Source organism: Globicephala melas, chromosome 8 (assembly GCF_963455315.2).
Source record: "Globicephala melas chromosome 8, mGloMel1.2, whole genome shotgun sequence".
Lineage (NCBI taxonomy): Eukaryota > Metazoa > Chordata > Mammalia > Artiodactyla > Delphinidae > Globicephala > Globicephala melas.
Genome location: NC_083321.1, coordinates 24,497,755 through 24,510,625, shown reverse-complemented (window position 1 = coordinate 24,510,625; position 12,871 = coordinate 24,497,755). Strand labels below are relative to the sequence as shown.

The 12,871-nt window shown below is 48.2% G+C and overlaps 1 long non-coding RNA gene across 2 annotated transcripts in view; it reads right to left on the bottom strand.

Annotated features, from left to right (window-relative positions):
• Positions 1–12,871, bottom strand: part of LOC115857570 (uncharacterized) — a 30,434-nt gene that overhangs the window by 9,902 nt on the left and 7,661 nt on the right. The window contains exons 2-3 of one of the 2 annotated variants that reach the window (XR_011377614.1): positions 8,424–8,533; positions 7,058–7,181 (exon numbers count right to left, since the gene is read on the bottom strand). This is a non-coding gene — a long non-coding RNA (uncharacterized lncRNA). Of the gene's footprint in view, positions 1–3,351; positions 7,182–8,423; positions 8,534–12,871 lie in introns of those variants that run through there. The other variant, XR_011377613.1, reaches the window with a different exon arrangement.

The window sequence follows — 12,871 nt, the reverse complement described above, 5'->3', positions numbered from 1 at the left end:
GTCCCTACGCTTTTTTAAAATGGGCTTCAAGGAATCAAATAAGGTCCAGTTATCATCCTCAAGGGTCAACCAGTAGTATTTGATGAATTCATTGCATAGAACTAGAGAATAATGTGACATGGAAAGAAAGAAAAACCAATAGTGCTGTGAGGTGGGCAGTGATGACCAAGGCTCAGAGAAATGATCTTGCCCAAAGTTGCAGTGAATAATGATAAAGCTCACGCTAAGCACTCACTTCCCAGGCACTTTACAAATATTATTGCATCATCTCAAGTCTCCTACTTGGCTTTGCTGTCTCAGGAGCTCCTCTGAACATTTATCCTTCTGAATTCCCCTCACATCCAGCAGGGAGATCCAGAGGGCTAGTCCTGGGGGCACATTATTTGTTGTAGGGGAAAAATGGGAATGGAAATGTCTGTGAACCCATGGGTCTGGAGAAGCCAGGCCTTCTCTTTTTCCTCCTCTTCTTTTTAATTCTTCCTATTCCTCTTCTCAGTTACATTTTTCCTGACCCAGGTTGAAACCCTTGGAGGTGGAAGTCTTCCTGTAGTGAGCAACCTGACCACCAGAAGGCAGCATGAGACCATGGCTGTGTCTGAGCATTAACCAGGTCCTTCTAATGAGCGCTTCCCCACCAAACATGAGGATCTCGGGTTCCCAATCCTGTCTGCACATTGGAATCATCCGATGAACTTTTATAGAATCACGACTGCCTGGGCTCCATCACAAGCCAACCGCATCTTACATTCCTGGGAATGGGGCACAGGCGTTGCTAGTCTTCAAGTTTCTCAGGTAATTCTAATATCTATAAAGGGTTAAGAATCACTAATGGAGAACACTGAATCCTGAAAACTGTACAGACTTTTAGGAATCACCCATCTCAGCCCGTCTGCTCCCATTTCACAGCTTCAGGACCTGAGGCCCAGAGATAGAAACAATAGGCTTAGGGATCATTGGAGGACAGAGCTCAGGACCCTCATGCTCAGCTTGTAATCATTCCTCCATAGCACACGTTCTTCCATGTTTATACCAGGCCTAGGCATCAGAAGGCAGCGAGGAACAGCTCTTTCCTGCCCTCTGATCCCAGGGCTGTGTGGTCCCTGGCTAAAGAGGCTCCCCATTGATGGAAGAATTCAGGAGAAACAGCTGGAGAGCAACCCCAGCCATGTGAGTGCTGAGGTTCAGAGCTCACGTGCTCTAGGAAACCATAGGAGGGAGAGAGGGTGTGGAGCGGTTACAGCCAAGGAAGGCTTCCTGGAGGTGAGGCGAGAGTAGAGGACAGGCTGGATTTCAGAGCCCACCATGGATGGTGGGAGCCACATTCCACACCAGAGGACCAGGACAAATGATGGGCATTGGTGGGGCCACGTGAGCCAGTAGGAGTGGGCAGAGGTGAGGCCTGGAGAGCAGTGAGGGTTACCACCGCAGACAGAGAAGGGGGCACAGCCCAAGGACAGAGGAACATCCAGAGGAACCAAGGCTTTGTATGAAATGTTCTAGGTTTCAGCCTGGATGCAGTGAAGAAACACGGACGCGAGGGGCACAGGTGAGCTGGGCCTTAGAGAGATGCTGCTGGGGTAGGATGGACTAGAGACCCAGAGACGAGGCAGCGTGTATGGGGGCCCCATCCAGGGAACTCCCTTTGCATCATCCTTTTCCAGGTCCTCAGAATCTAGAAAAGATGTGACTTTTGGAAGGTGTCCTAGAAGTAACTGCTGAATAGAGTGGAACGTTTAGTAGAAGAAGGAGCTCAGCAGGGGGTTGTGGCCAAGGACAGCATGGTAGAAAGATACGGAGGGAAAAGAGGGTCGTTTGGAGAGTAGCAGGGGCTCCGTGTCCAGAGGCCTTCTAAGTCTGACAGTTAATGGGGCTGTCAGAACTGTCATAATCCCAGGGGAGCAGGACAGTGGTGTTCAGAGTGAGGCGACCTCCCTCTTTCCCATCCTCTTTCTCCTCTAGTCAGGATATTCTTGGGGATCCCCAGAAACCCCACTTGAGAAAGCTCCAGAAGTCCAGCATTAACCCCGCACCCCATCCTCATGCATCGTTAGAGTTCTGTTGACATGAGGGCTCCTCTTTCCCGTGGTGTTGTCCGTGATGTGTCCGGTCCAGTTTTGCCTAATGTAGCCAGCTCTCTATGGGATAATGGGAGCTCAGGAATCCTGTACACTCTACTTTTTTGCTTGTAGGATCCCCCCACCCCATAAACCCTACCATGTGGCACTGATGGTGTGTGCCCTTGTCTTTCTTCCATGACATCTGGTTACCAGATAGGTACACGCTCCATTTCCCCCAATGCCGGGTGTTTTTGGAAGAGTCATTATTCAACTGGGCATCCCCAGGGGCAGATGGGTAATATTTTGCTCCTAAGCATCCTAGCAGGTCACGTGTTTTTTTACGGTTGGGGGGAGGGCAAGGAGAAGAGCCAGAAAACACTGCCCTCTATTTGCAAGGCAATACAAACTTTTCAGAACATCATGTCTGCTATCTCTTCCGTCATTCACTGGAATCTTCCGAGGTAAAGAGTATCCTTATTAGGAAATGGCTGGCCAGAGATGGCCCCACCTGCACTGCCCAGCCAGTCCCACAGGGAAAGGGGGTCTTTTCCCCTAAAGAAGTGCCCAGAGAGTAAGCTGTTTTCCCACATTGGGACGTGGGCATGAGGAGATGGGAACACCAGAATTGTTAAGCGTGAGGGAGTCATTCCAGTAAAGGGCCAGTTTTGGTAATAATTACGCGGGTTGAAGGCTGTATTGGCACTAACATCCTTTGTGCACTCTGGGATGCTGTGAACAGTCAGCGGGTGCAGTCACAGATTCCACATAGTTCCCTTTGGTGTCCACCCTCCTGCTAATTAGGAAGATTTGGCAGGTCTTGAAAACATCACCTTCTCAAGGTGACACTATTGCTCTCTCCTTCCTTAGGGAAGATCTGGTCCCTGGTCTTTCAGATTTCATCTGTCTTCAACTCAGCTCAGGGTCCCAGCACTGCCATCTTCATATAAATGGGTACAGGCATCCACCCGCCCTAGACTGGTAGTCGGGGGTGTTTGGTCATAACTGTCGGTAGTCCAGAGATTCCCTTTGTTTTCCATTTCTCTCGAAGCAGCTGGAAGCCCACTTTTACCTTCCTCTTATTTCTGTAGGCAGGGCCTGATGTTAGTCAAAGATTTATTAACTTTGGGTCCATACAACCAAATAAGGTACATATACAGCCTCCATGGGGGTCAATCCACTGAAATTTATATAAAATTTTATGTGTATGTCCATACACATAAGAGAGAAAGTGATTCAGAACTGTTGCCTGAGACTTAGCAGCTACTGAATAATCCTCAGGAAAGCCTGGCTTTCCTCCTTAATAATGGGAATGAGGTGAGGATGTCTGGTCTCTCCAGTTGTTTTTTTTGTTTGTTTGTTTTTTAACATTGTGCTGGAGGTCCGAGCTAGCGCAAAAAGGCATACAGATTGGAAAGGAGAGACCAAAACTTTATTTGCAGATGATATGATCATGTACTCGAAAATTCTAACGAATCTTAAAAAAAATCTACTGGACTATTAAGTGAACTTAGCTAAGTCACAAAATACAGGGTCAATATCACAATAATCAATTATACTTCTATACATTAACAATGAACAACTGGAAAAGGAAAATTTTAAGTACCATTTATAAAAGCATCTAAAAAGGTGATATATACTAAAGGAAAATTTAATGAAATATGTGAAAAACATGCATGCTGTAAACTATAAAGCGAAGCTGGGAGAAAATAAATGGAGATATATACCAGGCTTATGGATTAGAGGACTCAATATTGTTAGATGGCATTTCTCTCTAAGCTGAGTTACATATTCGATGCAATCCCAATCAAGATCCCAGCAGGCTTATTTCTGATTTTTAGAATTTGACAAGCTGATTCTGAGATTTTATACAGAAATCAAAAGGTCATAAAATAGAAAATTTTTGGAAAAGAACAAAGCTTAAGGGTGTAATCTGTCTAAATTTTAAGACAATGTAAATATACAGTAATCAAGTAGGTTACTATAGATTAAGTATAAAAATAGAAATCAATGGAATAACAGTCTAGAAGTAGACCCATATTCATTGATTTTCAATTAAAGTGCCAAGGTAATTCAATGGGGGACATGATGGTGTTTTCAGCAGATAATGCTGGTAAAATGGTATATCCATTTGGGAAAAGAAGGTGAATGTCAACTCTTATCTCACATGATACACAAAAGTTGACTTAAAATGAGTCACAGAACTAAATGTAAAACTATAAAACTTCTAAAAGAAAACATAGGAGACAATAGTGTAAACTTTAGGTAGGCAAAGATTTCTTGTGGGGAAATATGAAGTGTGAACCATAAAAGGAAAAGCTGACAAATTGGACTTCGTCAAAATTAAAAATTTCGGTTCTTCCAAAAACACCATTAAGAAAATGAAAAGGCAAGTTAGGGGCTGGGAGAAAAATATTTGCAATACATGTATCTGTACAGGACTTGTATTTGGAATTTATAAAGCACTCATATAACACAGTGAGGAGGAGACAAACCAGCCAATTGAAAATGGGTGTGGTAAGAATTCTAAGATGACCCATGCCCATGTATAATAATCTCCCTTACAGTATGTGTGGGACCAGTGAATATTGTGGATGTCACTCCTGTGATTGGATTACATCATATGATATGAAGGGATTGACAGATGTAATCAAGGTTCCTGATCAGTTGACTTTGAGTCAGTCAAAAGGGAGATTACCAATGGGTGGGCCTGACCTAATCAGGTGAGCCTTTTAAATGAGGCTCTAGAAGCAGCGGCAGAGCTTTCCCTTTGGCCTGAATCACCATGGGTTCTACGACTGCAAGGAAGTGAATTCTGCCAACAACCATGTGTGACTGGAAAAAGACCTGCAGCCCTGGCCAACACCTTGTGAGACCCCGAGCCGAAGGCCCAGCTCAGCCAGGCCTGCAGGACCCATGGAAACTGTGAGACAATACATGTGCGTGACACTTGAATAGCCAATGAGTACCTGAAAAGATGCTCAACACGATTCGTCATAAAACAAAAATGCAAATTACAACCAAAATGCATACCCCTCTATACACGCGATAGAATGGCTAAAGATAGGGAGAAAAAACTGGCAATACTAATTGCAGCATCTAGAACTTTCATGGACCACTATGGAAATGTAAAATGGTAGAGCCACTTTGGAGAACAAGTTTGGAAGTTTCTAGTAAAACTAAACATAGATTATCATATGGCCCAGCTATTCTGCCTGTAGATATTTACTCAAGAGAAGTAACGTGCATCCACACAGACTTATACATTTTCACTGCACTTTTTGTTCATAATAGCCCAAAAGTAGAAATAGCCCAATTGTATACCAACAGGCAAAGGCATGAACAAATTGTGCTGCATCCATACAAGGGAACACTCCTCAGCAGTGGGATCCCTCACGGGGTTGAAGGGAATGACCTCTGACTTCACAGCGGTGGTGGCAGTTACGCAGGGGAATACACGTGTCAGAACTCATCTAACTTTGCACTTATAATGGGTGCCTTTTATATCCACATCATAACTCAATAGAGTTGATTTCTAAAAATTCACTCTCCTAGAGTGATTTTATTTGCTTGACAAGGATCCCATACGGAGGGAAAACCTAGTGATGCAGGTAGATAGAGGTCAGTTGCAGGAGGGATGTCCTTGGTTAGGAAGGGGGGTGGGGTCCACAGCCTATTGATAAAATCAGAGGCGGTTTATCTGTTTTCTTGGTTAAACAGGAAGCAGTGTAGCAGCTGAGAGGGAGGAGAGGTAGGGCATGGGAGGTTTTGGGGGGGGTGACAACAAGGTGTGAAAGTCATTTCAGAGAGTGGGAGACAAAAAAATGGACCTCAGATCTGTGCCCTGCCCCCCCACACTCCTCCTCCAGCCCCCCGCAATTCACCTCGGAGCTCTTTTCCCCCCAGATTCCTCTTCCCTATCACTGTCTCACTTGACCAGCTGCCTTTTCAGTTTAGAATCTTAGACTCCTTACCATCATTATGGAAACTCCAGGCCACGTGGGGGACTCTGCAGGGGTCACATCCCGGAAAAGCCTTCTGCTTTGTTTCCCAGGTCCCTGCAACTTCCAGGGCTCTGGGGTTTTGGGGAAGCAGTAGGCTCTCAGGAAGCAGAGTGCTTGGGAAGCTCACAAGAGAGGCATCCACCCATGGAGTCAGGAGAGTGGCAGCGGGGGAGGTGTGAGGGCCTGTTGCAATAAGAACTAAGGGCAGGGAACTGGTCAGACAGACACAGGGACAGGCAGAAGACAAGCTGCCAGGACCCCGAGACCTAACAGAAAAACCTTGGTCTGTGGACTTGGGTTTTCCCAGGGCTGCTAAGCATCTAGGTAGCCAGGGAATCCGACAGGCCTGCTCCCAGCAAAATACCCAGCCTGGTCTCCCTGTGAGAAGGATGCCAACTCCAACCTCATCCATTTGGACCAAGTCCTCCACTGAGAGGACTTTATGGACATCTGTCACTTCTTCAACTTTGATTTCTGTTGTGTCTTACCCTTAAGAGACTCTTACCATGGGCAAGAGACATGTCATCAGCATGTCTACGTGTCCGTGGACTCAACCTACCAGAGTCAACTCTGAGACTCGTGGTTTTAAAAAACAACATTGGCCACTAAGGAAGGTCACCTGGACTTGGAGCCTAAGGAGGAAGTGCCTTCCTGTTTCCAGCAGTCATTGAGATAGGTATGGAGCGAGAATGTTATTAGAAATCGAATGCTTTTAAATAATTTTTGCTAATATCTCTGTAAGCAAAGGACAGTGGCCCTGGAGTCGGGAGAGACTGGGGCCTAGTCCAACTTCTGTGCTCCGTGACCCTTGGCAGGGCTGGCCAGGAGGAGTTATCTGGCTCTAATGACATCGTGACATCATGTTTCTCCTTGGTGCCAGGTGCTCTTTAGGCAAAGGTGGTGCCTGAGGCCAGGGTAGAACAGACGGCAGCTCTGCTGGCCCCAAGGGTTCCAGAAGAAGCTGGTCATGCAGTGATGTGTCCCCCCAAGGAACCTCACCCCTCCCAGGTGATACGCAGCCAGCTTGCAGTTCCAAGGCTCCCCGATGCAGACAGAAAAGACAGGACAGGGCAGAGCACCACTGGTTTCCTCCTGGAGGGCCGTTGTCATGGTTCCCATAACCCTGCACGTCCAGAGAAAAATTTGGTACCAGTGGAACCTCTTTTCAAAATACCTTCGCTCCCAAAGAGCATACAAAATACACGAATTAGTGTCAGAGGAGCTGTTGCCAAAATGTGGACGGTTTCTGCACGTTTAGTTCATCCCTAGGGACGGGGCAGGGGAGTGGTCAGTACAGGTATGAGGCCCAGCCCTCAGTCACGCAGGATGGGGGAGCCACGGTCTGAAGCGTAGTTCCGCCATCAGCACCCACCTCCAGACCTCAGTCTCCTTCTGGTCAGAGATGGGTCTTTTCCACCATAAACCACAGAGCGCGCTGGGGCCCTGGGTGCTCCCAGGAAGTGGGAGCTCAGAAAAGGAGGAGGTATGAACTAGTTGTCTGGGAGAGTGGGAGAGTGCAAGGACCAGCCAGCGCCAAGGCCCCGTGGACCTGCTTGAGGTTAAAGGTCATGAATTCGGTCATTGTGGTGGAGGTTTTTCTCCAGCCACCTCTAGCTATGCTCCTGGAGGCGGGAGCAGGCCAAGAGCTGATCTTGACCGGGGCTGCCGCTTGCTGGATAAGCCCAAGGAAGGGGGCTGTGGTGTACATGGGATACTGCTTATAACAACCACAGAACGTCAGCTGGAGAGGAAAAGAGATGAGGATGAACTGGGGTTGGATTCCACCACACCTGGGCTGTGTGATCTCAGAAAAAATCACTTAACCTCTCCAAGCTGCTCTTTCCTTGTTTACAAAATAGGCATCAAAGCGCCCCTTCCATGGGATTGTGAGCATTAAATGATGTCCTTGGTGGGCAAATGTTCTGGCCTATAAGGAGTCCTGGACACAGTGGGTGTGCGCTTTGCATTAAAGGTGGTCTGTGTGCACAAATGTTGCTGGAGCATCCCCGGGCAGCAGCAGCCAGATGTGAAGCTGAGCCCAGCACCCGCGGTCACTCTGCTTCCCCGAGCTCCTCTCCTCCTGCAAAGCCACCTGCAGACACCCCCTCTTCCCTGGCGGCCCCCATGAGCATGACAGATGTTCCCACAAACAAGTGGTCTCTCACTGAGCTGGGCTGCTGCCCTGTGGGCCCCTCCAGACCCTTGTCTGCTCTTCTAGTGAAAAGGCCTGTGATCAGAATTGGCCTTGATGTCCCTCAGGATGAAGTCTCTTGCTGGAAGCCCCTTACACTCCCCTGAAAGGGCTGCTCAAACAGCTCAGGTGCAGACATCTGTCGGGGGCTGTCCCACAGTCTTTCCCGCGTACCTCAGTTCACTCCTTGGAAATGCAGGGTGGGTGCGAAGGCCCTTCCTGGTCTGTGGTCCATAGGCCTCAGCTTCCTGTCAATTTCCTCCGCTGCACCTGAGCTTCGAGTCCTGTGGACACAAATAGTCAAAGATCACCCTCTTCTGCCCCTGCGGAGTGACCATCTCCAAGCCCAGCCCAGCCCAGCTCCTGCACTGCTTGGCCAAGTCTCCCCAAGTTTCCCTGCTCTGTTCTCTCCTCCCCTTTAGAGCAGCATGTGAAACTTCAGCCCCTACTCCTTTTTCTCCTCTCCTGCCCGAGGTGGATTCCCGACTCCACTCCACTCCAGACTCCCCTCCTTCTGCTGGGAGTCCACCGCCTGCCTCTCTACCACTGCCTTCCTGTCAGCTCCTCCTCTGCCTTAAAAACCCAAACCAAACCTTGACCTTCTCATCTGTCCCAGGCTGAGCAGTCTTCTATTCCCCGGCAGATGAAGCAGGACTCTTCCACACGCTGTCCCCAGACTAGGGACTTCATCTTCGTGCTGACAGCTTCCAAGTCACCAACTCCTTCTCAGATCTCTCCCAAACCACCCAGATGTCCCCCAACTCCAGACGCGCGGCCACCCAGAAGGCTTCAAACCTGAGCTTCTCATGGAGGTTCCTTAAAAAACTAAAAGTAGAACTACCATACGACCCAGCAATCCCACTACTGGGCATGTACCCTGAGAAAACCATAATTCAAAAGGAGTCATGTACCACAATGTTCATTGCAGCTCTATTTACAATAGCCAGGACATGGAAGCAACCTAAGTGTCCATTGACAGATGAATGGATAAAGAAGATGTGGCACATATATACTATGTAATATTACTTGGCCCTAAAAAGAAACGAAACTGAGTTATTTGTAGTGAGGTGGATGGACCTTGAGTCTGTCATACAGAGTGAAGTAAGTCAGAAAGAGAAGAACAAATATGTGTGGCTTTTACCATAGGCACTATAATAGCACCCATTTAACAGATGGAGGTATTAAGGCACAGAGAAGGTAATAATGGCCCAAGAAGACACAGCCAACAGGGGCAGGACCAGTGCTCAAATCCAAGCCGTCTGGCTCCAGGCCCCTTGCTTTTAACCACACCTCCATTCTGCCTGTGGTTCTAAGTGCTCCAGTCTGGGTCTGGGACCCCTTGCTCCCTTAAGCGATTCTCCCTGCTTCATTTGCTTACAAAGCTTTGTGTACTTCTTTCCCAAGTCTCAGTTCCCAGCCCACCTCCCACCTGTGAGCTTGCCGGACACCTCCTCCTGATGGTCTCTCAGCATCAGAGCCCCAGACTTACTTCAAACCCCTCCCTCTGTCCTCGAACAATGTGATTTTGCAGCTTCATCAGCGAATTTCTTTCATTCAGCCTTGCAGGCTAGTTTCCTGTGAGCTTGCCTGTCTCCTTTACCCAGCCGCGAGGTACCCGGAGGCAGAACCCTGTCCTCTTGGTGCCTCTCTCTGCCTCGTGTGCACTGAAGGCAGATTCAGCTCTCTCTCAGATCATATCCCCTCCCAATTTCCCTGTTTCTGCTCAGGGAACTATTACTTATCCTTTCTTCCTGCCTCTGCCTCACCCCTGGCCTCTGTTTCCCACATCCCACCGGCCACGTCAGGGCTGCCTTCCAACTGTCTCTCAGATTCCTCACGGCTGCCTCATTCCAACTGCACAACTGTCATCCAGCACCAACCCTTCACCATCTGGCCATCCCAATGGCTTGCTGGCCCTGCCCCTTATTTTTAAATGTGGAGTCTAATAACCTAAAACATGGTAATTTTTTTTTTTTAAATCAGTTACCCTGAATATAGCTGTGGGTCGAGAGTTTACTACCTGTGCGTTACAAATAGCTGGAGCGGGGAGGAGAAAGGTCTTGATAAAAGAGGGCGTTGTGGGCTTCCCTGGTGGCGCAGCGGTTGAGAATCTGCCTGCTAATGCAGGGAACGCGGGTTCGAGCCCTGGTCTGGGAGGATCCCACACGCCGCGGAGCAACTGGGCCCGTCAGCCACAGCTACTGAGCCTGCGCGTCTGGAGCCTGTGCTTCGCAACGGGAGAGACCGCGATAGTGAGAGGCCCGTGCACCGCGATGAAGAGTGGCCCCGCTTGCCTGCTGCAACTAGAGAAAGCCCTCGCACAGAAACGAAGACCCAACACAGCAAAAATAAATTAATTAATTAATAAAAACTCCTACCCCCAACATCTTAAAAAAAAAAGAAATGATACTTAAAAAAAAAAAAAAAAAGAGGGCGTTGTGCTCAGTCTCCAAGATGGCCCCCACAGCTCAGGATGACTGCCTTCTGGGTTTCATGCCCTCGTGCAGCCTCCTTCCACACTGTCTCATGGTTGGTCTGTATGACCAGAGCACATGGCAGAAGTGATGGTATGTCATCTTTGAGGTTAGGTTGCAAACAACATTGGGATCTCTCTCTCTCTCTCTCTCTCTCTCTCTCTCTCTCTGTGTGTGTGTGTGTGTGTGTGTGTGTGTGTGTGTGTGTGTTAACTTGCTCTGAGGAATGTAAGGACACTCAGACAACCCATGCAGCAAGGCCTTCTGCCAAAAGCCACATCACATGAGTGATCCATCTTGGAAGCAGATCCTCAGCCCCACTCAAGCCTTCAGCTGACTGCAGCCCTGACTGATGGTTGAATGGACCTCATGAGAGACTCTGAGCCAGAAGGACCCACTAGGCTGCTCTCAGATTCTTGAGCTCAGAAACTGTGTGAGATAATAAATGCCTATTATTTCAAGCTACTAGATTTTGGGGTAATTTGTTACACAGCAATAGATAACCAATACAGAGGATGGGATCCATTCATTCACTTCGTCATTTAACACAGTTCTTTTTTTTTTTTTGCGGTACGCGGGCCTCTCACTGTTGTGGCCTCTCCCGTTGCGGAGCACAGGCTCTGGACGCACAGGCTCAGCGGCCATGGCTCATGGGCCCAGCCTCTCCGTGGTATGTGGGATCTTCCCGGACCGGGGCACGAACCCGTGTCCCCTGCATCGGCAGGCGGACTCTCAACCACTGCGCCACCAGGGAAGCCCCTAACACAGTTCTTTTGAGCTGCTACTATGGGTCAGCTATCCTGGGTACTGGGGGTATAGCAGTGAACAAAATAGCCAAAGTCTTTACTATCAGAGTTTTTACTCTAGTCAGGGGAGGAAGATAATTAAACGAAAGAAAGAGATATGCTAGATGGTGATAAATGCTATGGCGAAAAATCAGTATGAAAATGAAATGGAGGGTATATATAGGCATGATGTTGCAATTTTATATGGGTTGGTCAAGGGAGGCCTCTCTAATAAAGTGCTATTTGGGCAGAGAACTGAAGAAGATGGGCAAGCAGATATACAAGAAACAGCACGCAAGGCCAAGGGAACAGCAGGTACGATGGCTCAGCATCCACCCGCTTCTTACCATTTCATCGCTCATCTCTAGCACAGGCTACCTCATATCAGACATAAATTGCTAAACTAACCTCCTAACTGTCTCTGATACCGAGTCCAAACTCGTTCTGCTCACTGCACGACAGGCCAATAAATTGGGAGATGAGGTGCTGGGGCAAGGAATAACGACTTTATTCAGAAAGCCAGCAGACCGAGAAGATGGTGGACTAGTGTCTAAAAAACCATCTTCCCCCAGTCCGAATTCAGGCTTCTTTTATACAAGAAGGGGGAGGGGGATAGAGGGTGTGGTTGGTTGTTGCAAACTTGGTGACTGTGGAGACCACTGCGAGGCTGCCCATTGGTGGAGCGGGACCACTAATGGCCGGCCCACGCCTATTACAATTCCCCACTGTCAGTGTCCATTCTACAGTCTTGTGGGAAAAAGGGGTAACAATCATTGTGGCTAGTTCCTACTGAACAGGGGTGATGAAGGGGTGATCGTGGAATGGAATTGATCAGCCTTGGGCCGGGAATATTCTTTAAAATTTTTAGTAAGTAATACAATTCTCTTTCTTTAAAAATTTTTGGCTGTGTTGGGTCTTCATTGCTGTGCGTGGGCTCTCTCTAGTTGCAGTGAGTGGGGGCTACTCTTTGTTGCTGTGCGCGGGCTTCTCATTGCAGTGGCTTCTCTTGTTGCAGAGCACGGGCTCTAGGCGCGAGGACTTCAGTAATTGCAGCACGTGGGCTCAGTTGTGGCACACGGGCCTTAGAGCATGTGGGTTTCAGTAGTTGCGGTGCTTGGGCTTCAGTAGTTGTGGCACACAGGCTTAGTAGTTGTGGCTTGTGGGCTTAGTTGCTCTGTGGCATGTGGGATCTTCCTGGACCAGGGATCGAACCTGTGTCCCCTGCATTGGCAGGAGGATTTTTAACCACTGCACCAGCAGGGAAGTTCTCTTTCTTTCTTTATCTACAACTATTTGAACCTGATGAAATCTCTTCTACAATGAAATTTTAATCTCAATACTTATCCTTTTTGAAGAGCAACCT